General features: G+C 36.2%; 1 protein-coding gene across 2 annotated transcripts in view; it reads left to right on the top strand.

Moving 5' to 3' along the window:
- Positions 1–4,859: 4,859 nt before the first annotated feature.
- Positions 4,860–8,376, top strand: part of LOC120781533 — a 146,396-nt gene continuing 142,879 nt past the window's right edge. Inside the window, exon 1 of one of the 2 annotated variants that reach the window (XM_040113762.1) lies at positions 4,860–5,062. The gene's annotated coding sequence lies outside the window, so the exon portion shown is untranslated. Of the gene's footprint in view, positions 5,063–7,019; positions 7,036–8,376 lie in introns of those variants that run through there. The other variant, XM_040113763.1, reaches the window with a different exon arrangement.

The raw sequence follows: 8,376 nt of genomic DNA, 5'->3' as shown, positions 1-8,376 counted from the left end.
GTAATGCCAAGTTGCGCTATTGCCTTATTCGCAATTGTAAGGCACAGATCTTCAACCAATATCAAAGCAGAATTATACATTTGTAATGTATATAGCAAGTCTGCGTCCGATGCTCGATTACGCTCCAAAATTAATAAGTCCTCGGTCATGCAGTCTTTGTACTTATTCCACAGTTATTGCGGATTTGACGGAAGGCATGTAGATATTATTATGGCGAATAGTACGCGTATTTGTTTTGGATGAGATGTGAGTGATGCGTCATGAAGTGCGGTGTCCCAATGCATATCATCTTCTAACAAATGCAATCGCTGACATGCTTCACGATACGTCGCACACAACTGACCGTCAACAGTTTTCATATCATCAAATGATCTTGGTCCGCGCACGTTGACTAATTGCAGACGCAAATAAAAACATTCGGCGTTGTTCGGATGGATGGTGTAAATGCGTCTTATGGCATCGGTTTTACGCGCATTTGGATAACCATCAACACGCTCCCCTTGCTTTCGTCGTTGAAATGTTTTCGATGATGGATTCCAAGTGAAATATTGTGGTATTTCGGAATATAGCAATGTTCTTGCAAATTCATCGTTTTCAGACAACTCGAAAAAGGTAGTTAGTGTTGTCCCCGGTGGTCGTGCTAGAGTATGCATATTTGATGTACATAAATAAAAAGGGAAAAATTAACCTAAAACTACATCTTAAACTATGTATTTTACCCACACATGCATATGCAATAAGACCCACCAACAGTGTATTTGCGAACCGCATGGAAGCACTTACGAAACAATAACAATACTAACTTGCTTTGTGTGTGTTGCACGGTCAGCAGAAAACACAAAATCGGTTCGAATAAATGTAGCAAATCGTTGGAATTAAATCTGGAAAAAACACACAATGTTGAAACACTGTTTTTTACACACACCGCGCATTTTCAAGCGACAATCGAACCGCATGGCATCACATATGAAACAACAACAATATTCACTTGCCTTGTGTTGTACGCAGAATGTTAATCACGTTGAAATCTGAGAAAAATACACACAATGTTGAAACATTTTTTTTGATACACTCAGTGTATTCGGAACACTTACGTTCTGTATGTCTTGTTAGCTTGACAGTCATCCATAGAAAGAACGAATGACAGGCAAAAACGATCAACATGCGATGTCAATGTTTTTTATTAATTGTAAACATCCGCCAGTTGTTTCGTTTTTTGGTTTGTACAGTCCACTAGATGGCATTATTACTAATAATATATTCATATTTGTGAAATGGGTGATGATGAATCAACGTACATTGGTATATGTTTGATAGCGTCATAAGGACTAAAACAAACATATATGTATGTACCAAGAATGATAGAAACAAGATTGCGCAATGAGGTGTTCAAATTTTGTTCGTTCTGCGCATCTACGTCACGGTTGACCAAAGTACAATCAGCTGATTTTCAGTTGCTTGTTTTTCTTTGCAATAAGAATCAATTTTGTATTGTAGGCATACAAAAACATGAATATCATTAAAAGTTAAGTGAATATATAAGTGAATATTAATAAAAGATATCAATATAAGTGAATATTTAATAGTGAACATTTACCTACATATTCATTTAATTGTGTTTTCATTGTATTATTTAATTTTGTCTCTTTGCTGTGTTTGTTTCAACCATATACATTTATTCAAATAAAAAGATTGAATATTTTGTGACCAAGTATCAATTTATTGTCTTATTTAATTTTCTTTTTTTGCTATACATGTGTTCGATAAAGTTTTTATTTACTTGCTCTGAAAACAATTCTTTTACTTTCGAGCTACAATTTACAAAATTACTTAGATCTAAGTGTTTCTGGACGTAATTTGTACATAGTATATGCAAATCAGTACCATTTACATCGTCAAATATTGCTTGCAAGGCTCTCATATGCTCCATCAACATATCTGTTGGTTTTGAGAGTCCTTCAGAAAGGTGATCCACCCAAGTATAAGACGAACAATTTTCTGAATTGGCACAAATTTCCGGGTTGTCTTTACCGAGTTTGTGGCAGATGTACCCTGCCAAATTCTCAAGTCAAAATTTGTTTCAATTGGGTCAGTGGAATTTAGATCAACTGGCACACGTTGAAAAATATTACCTGCAAAAATATAATAAACATACATACATGCGTATAAATAAATGGAATAAATTGTTAGTTAAGATCATTATTATAATTAGGATAATAAACAACGCAAAAACTTAGTTTGTATTTTAGTACCTATGTATTTGCATTTGTTAACATCAATACATTTTTATAAAAGAATGTTTTCTGTAGTTTTAGGTTTATAATACTATGTACGTTTAATATTTTGATAATTACCGGTTAGAGATAAGTAGTTCCCTTCCAAATCTGGTGTGTTGTCTACTTCAACATTTCCTTCTTCTGTGATCGCTCCTTCGTTGTGACCAAGTATATAGGAACGCAGCCTATATTTGAACTCCTGCCTGTCAGGGTGACCGTGAAGACCGCCTTTTGACCTGATTATGCCAAAAACGTCCTGGTTTAACCGGTAGGTCAAAAGTTCTAAGTCATCCAGCAGTAATTTCAAAGCATTATTGCTTTGGAGTATACCTGTAAATCATAAGTAAAATCAAAAACTGTAGAAAATCAACTTATCTAAATATATAGCTTGAGTATTACCTTTTTGGAATGGAAGCAACCCATTTTTACCAATGACTCTCATTGATGAAACCATCTCCGTCATTTGTTCTAGTACATTATTTTGCTTGTTCAAAGCCAAACCGTAGGCTTGTAAGCGCTCCCTCACTCCATCTTTGGGCACCCTGACATTCATAAAATCAAGCCAGTCATTTGTCTACAAAATTAATATTTATTATATATGAACATTTTAGTTAATATTTTAAATATTACTTACAATTTTGAAAAGACGATGGCATTCCTCCCAATTTTCGTTATCTAGCAGACCTAAACTAGCGGCTCGAGTTATTGCTTGAGCAATTGTGTGGGCGAACAATTTTGTGGCTAGTTTAACCTTTTGCCTTTCTGCTCCTGTTACAGACAAATGCTTCTGAGCAATTTTGTGCGTAATGGACAGGTCGTTGGAGGCAAGCGAGAGCAGCTTCAGAATAATGTCTTTTCTAACAATTTTTCCATTAATAGTAAAGCCCTTGTCCAAAAAATGATTTCTCTGTAGTTTTATTAAATAGGGGACATCAGCAAAAACCACAATCCTGTCTCCGTCGTGTAAGAACCTGCAATAGAAAAAAAGAACACAATTTAAAGTCTATCATAATTTAAATAATTGTTTAGTGAATGTACCAAGGTTTTTCCACATTAATTTCGAGATTATTATATAATTCTCTATTTGATCCACCCAAATCGCTTACAATTGCAACAATGTTTTAACCGCACTTTTTAATGCTTGACAAAATGCTTAAAAGTACTTCCTTCGTCATTTTAAAGTCATATTCGAAGAATACAGGCTGTTTCCATTTACTTCTCAAACTTAATAGAACAAAGTACATTAGAAAAAATTGACTTCAAGTAAATTAATTACCTTATCATTGCAACCTGAACGTAGTTAACAGGAGGCAATGTCGAATCAGTGGATCTATCCTAACAGTAATTCTTTCTGATCTTCATTTCATCAAAACTGAGTACACAAATTTTTTGCGCTTGTGTTAGCTCAGTTGGTGCCTTCAACAGTTTCATCACCGGCTCTATGACACCTGGAGCCACGTCAATTTTCTTTGACCACCATTGCAGAGTGCGCACACCTGGAAGAGGAAAGTTGTTTCTCCGTAAAAGTTTGTACGCTTTCGGGCTCGTTGAAAATTGCGTGATCGACTTAGCTATGTCTTCTTCTTTCCAATTCCGCCGTTTATTTCCATCTCTTAATTTTTGAATTTATGTATGTGTAATGAACTTTAATATATTTTGCAATATACTTTTTAGAATTTGGGCACTTACCTGGCCGTTTGTGAAAATGCAGCTAAGTTTTTGCTCCAAAATATTTCTGTGGAATTCCGAGGTTTTAATGAAATCCTAAAGCGTTTAATTTCTGCTGACTGCTCGTTTTTGCACTTCTTCAAAGATCTAACAACACTATTCAGTCTTTGTCTAAAAAGAATAAGAAATACACATACTTATGTAAGAAAAAGATACTTCATCAATATCAATTAGGACTAACATTTCTGTTTCCAACTGCAGTATTTCTCGTCTTTCTCATCGATGCCCTCCTCTCCTGCAGTTTGAGGTGCCTCTCCAACCTCGTCTTCTTGAATTACTTCAACAGGGGCGGTATTCTTTAACATTGTTTTTAACATCTCTTTTTTGGAACGGGACTCCATCCTTTTCTGCCGTTCATTAGCCTCTGCAGGAGCAGTGGTTAACGTGGGAAAAGCGCTAGGTAGCAACTTAGTTGGATTCAGCGAACTTAAACCTACAAGATTGTTTTGTTATAAAAATAAAATTATTGTGTTGAAAATGCTATAATTACCCATTTCAAACTGCAAGTTTCTTTCGAAGGCTACTGGCGCGAAGTGCTCTTCACAAATGCATGCATTTTTAACATTAATTTTGTCTGTACGACGACTAAAATGAATCCATTGTTTTACTATTGGTTTACCTTTGGGGAAACGGAAAAATCTCCATTTCGTAGCACAATTTTTACCATTATTATTATTGCACCCGAACACTGCGCAACGCATTTTAAAAAATATAAAATTTCACAATTATTAGAACACTTGAAAACACAATCGAATTCACTTTCAAAAGCGCGGGCGAATAATAAGTCAACCGTGACGTCAGCAAGAACAGCTGACTGAAAGCAAACATGCGCATTGCGCAATCTTGTTTCTATCTTTCTTGTGTATGTACAATGTTGTGAAAGTTCTAGAAATATAATTTATTTCTAGTATATTATTGCAATAGAGAGAGAGAGAGAGAGAATGAAAAGTTAATATATAACACTGAAAACTGCCATTATTATCGTGATAACGGATTATAACTAAAAATCTGCACAAATTTTATTTCAGCGTAACTCAAAACATACTTTTAACAGAAAGGTAAGCTATTCCATGTGGTATAAATATATTATTTTAAAAATGAAAAAAAGAATGAACTTTAAAATACGGGCCATTGTCAGCAATCGTGATATATAGTATGTATATATAGTACATACATACATACATACATACATACAAATGCGCACAGATATTGGCGTTCGCTTGAATATTTGGTGATTAAATTTTTTTTTAATCGTGAAAAAGGACAGTTTGTGACAAGACATTCCTAATTCGTGTAAGATTTCATCTTGAATATATCTATTTGATTGAAGTTATTGATACAGAATTAAATTTTTTTTATGAGCGATTGTTGAGAAATAACAACAGAATGGGAGGACAAGACCTTTTGGACAGCTCATTAAAATCCATTTCAAGAATTTTTGAGTACTGCCAACATTTTGATTTTGAAAAGGCTACACAGGAGGAAGTAAAAGTTCGAGCTGAAAAGGTAGACGTGTACTACGCACGGTTTGTTGATGCAGATGGGAAGCAGTTGGATCAGGGCACTACACAAGTCGATGCATACGACGACATTGCAGCTATAGTTGAGCTGCGCTATTTTACAGCACAAGCCATGTTGTCTACAAAGGACAAGGAACTAGCACCAGCGCCGACTGCACTTGAGAAGCAACCTATGTCGGTACAAGCAAATATGCCTTATCAACAACATGATTTAAAAAATACGTGGGGTTACTTTGATGGCACATTAACGATGTGGCCTGGGTTTCGTGATCGCTTTTCTGCTGCTATACATGAAAATAATAATGTTTCACCAGCTTTTAAATTCTCTTACTTACAAAAGTCGCTGGTTGGTAGAGCTGCACAAACTCAAGGAGAATGGCAGCTTACCGATGATAATTATATAGAGGCTTGGGATCGACTCAATCAGTTATATGACCGCAAGTATCCGATTTGCCGTGAACACTTACGACAGTTTATTCGTTTGCCAATTATAGGAGGGGTACCGCGAGCTCATGAGCTTCAGCGTTTGTCCATTTAACATATGAAGTGTTGCGACAACTACGAGCACCGGAAATCCCGGTCGATGATTGGGATATGATTATTGTTCATATGTTGCATGAAAGACTATATCCAGATACGAGTAGGCAGTGGGAATTACAACGAGACACAGAGACTCCCACAGCCAAGCAAATGTTAGAATTCTTGGATCTCCAAGCTGCAGCTTTAGTTAATGTTGCGGAGTTAAGTAATTTGCGGTCCAAAGATGCCATGGTAAATTACAATAATGATCTAAGCGCATATGATACACGTGAACGTACGATAAGAGGGGAGAAAAGATCATTTCCATGTATTGCCTGTGGTATTGATCATTATCTATGGGTGTGTGATGAGTTTGTAGCTTTAAATTTACGATCTCGTGAGGACTTTGTGCGAAGAAACGATATCTGCCAGAATTGCTTCAAACAGGGGAATGGAGCTGGTAAATGCTTTCAAAAAGGTTTTACTCGTTGTCTAGGGCAGGCAAAACATAATAGCTTGCTTTGTTCAAAGAGAGAGATGGCAAAACAAGCCCCAACTCTTAAGATTGAAGAACCTCATCGCAGGCGAAAGTGTAAGGGAAAATGTGAACCAACCAGCGCCAAGCGGCATCGTGATTTAGGAGTGGTTATGCCCATCATGCAATCAAATATTGCAGAGGACCTGGTTACCATCATTAAGAAAAATTAAGAAAGTCGACATGCAAATGAATTTGTTAGACAAGTGGTATAAAAAAGGATCATAAGGCAAGTGAGAATGAAATAAATTCCAATGTAGACTATTCTAAGACTTTTATTTTCAATTTAGATTCGAAGCCTGCTCTGTTACCAACTATATCTATAAGACTGGAAGCAAATGGTCAGATTTTCGGAGCAGTACGAGCACTGCTAGACTGTGGGGCACAACAAAACTTTATAGTTACTAGTCTCGTTGAAAAATATCAGTTGCCGTTTTTACTAACATCACACAAGATGGTAGGTATAGAATGGAAATATTTTGGAGTTAGTCGACGTACACAACTGAAGATAATTAAAACAATTGGAAACCAATGTTACCTGATTGTACTTCGAAACCAACATCAGTAAAATCTACCATACCACTTCCTGATTCACAATATTCGGTGCCAGGTATTGTGCAAGTGGTACTTAATGTAAAAACTTTTGCAAAGATTTTGATCACGGTGCATTCACATGATTGTGAAGGAGCTGTATATCTTGAGACTCAAATAGGAATGGTAGTTTGTGGAGCCCATGAGATACAAGGCAGTATCGAAACAAGGAATTCGATGTCTTACTTTTATTGCACAAGCGTTGAAGAATTGGGTGAGTTAGTCAGGCGATTCTGGCAACTTGATTCAGTAGGTTCGTTTTCTAAAAAGACTGAAGAAAATGTTGAAAAGATATTTGTCGATACATATTCAAGAGATGCGAACGGTAGATTTGTTGTTTCAATTTCTTTGAGGGAAAATTTTGGTGATATTGCAACTTCAAGAGAAATAGCATTGCGACGATTTATGTTGTTAGAGAAAAGATTAAGTAGAAATTCCGAACTAAAGAAACAATATATTGACTTTATGAGGAAATATGAGACGTCAGGACATATGGAAACGGTATCGAGGGCTGCAAAAGCTGGAGAACTGGTGTATCACATCATTGTGTCAATAAGAAATTCAGGGTAGTTTTTGATGCCAGCTGCCGTACAGATAGAGGCATTTCTCTCAATGAAGTGAAAATGCTTGGAGGAAAGTTGCAGCGCGACTTACCGGATATTGTTCTCAAGTTTCGCAGACATAAAATTGGTATCATGGGCGATATTAAAAAAATGTTCCGGCAAGTGCGAGTAGTCCAAAGTCAATGGGATCTACAGCGTATTTTTTGGAGGGAGAATACTGATGAACCAATAAAAGAATATTGGTTAAAGGTCGTAACATATGGTTTGACATCATCTACATTTAATGCTGTTCGGGCAGTGATAGTGTGCGAGGGATGCAGAAAAAGAATTCCCAGAAGCATCTAAAGTAATTGAGAATGATTTATATATGGATGATTGTGCCGCTGGAGCTGAAAGTGACGCGATGCAACTGACAAAAGAAATTGATCATATTCTAAAAAGGTGGCGGTTTCGAAATAAAAAAGTGGAAGTCGAATTCGAAAACACTTAAGGAGGAAACTTGGAAGAAGAAGAATGATCATTCATGTTTTCGGAATAAGAGAAAGCATCAGTGCTGGGGTTAAAATGGAAGGTCAAACAAAATCAATTTACCTTCGTAGTAAAGACTCTTGAGATAGAAATTGTCATTGCAAAAAGAAAAATAT

This window comes from Bactrocera tryoni, unplaced genomic scaffold (assembly GCF_016617805.1).
Source record: "Bactrocera tryoni isolate S06 unplaced genomic scaffold, CSIRO_BtryS06_freeze2 scaffold_7, whole genome shotgun sequence".
Taxonomy (NCBI): Eukaryota; Metazoa; Arthropoda; class Insecta; order Diptera; family Tephritidae; genus Bactrocera; species Bactrocera tryoni.
The sequence above is the reverse complement of the archived record's forward strand: the minus strand, read 5'-3'. Positions and strand labels throughout refer to the sequence as shown.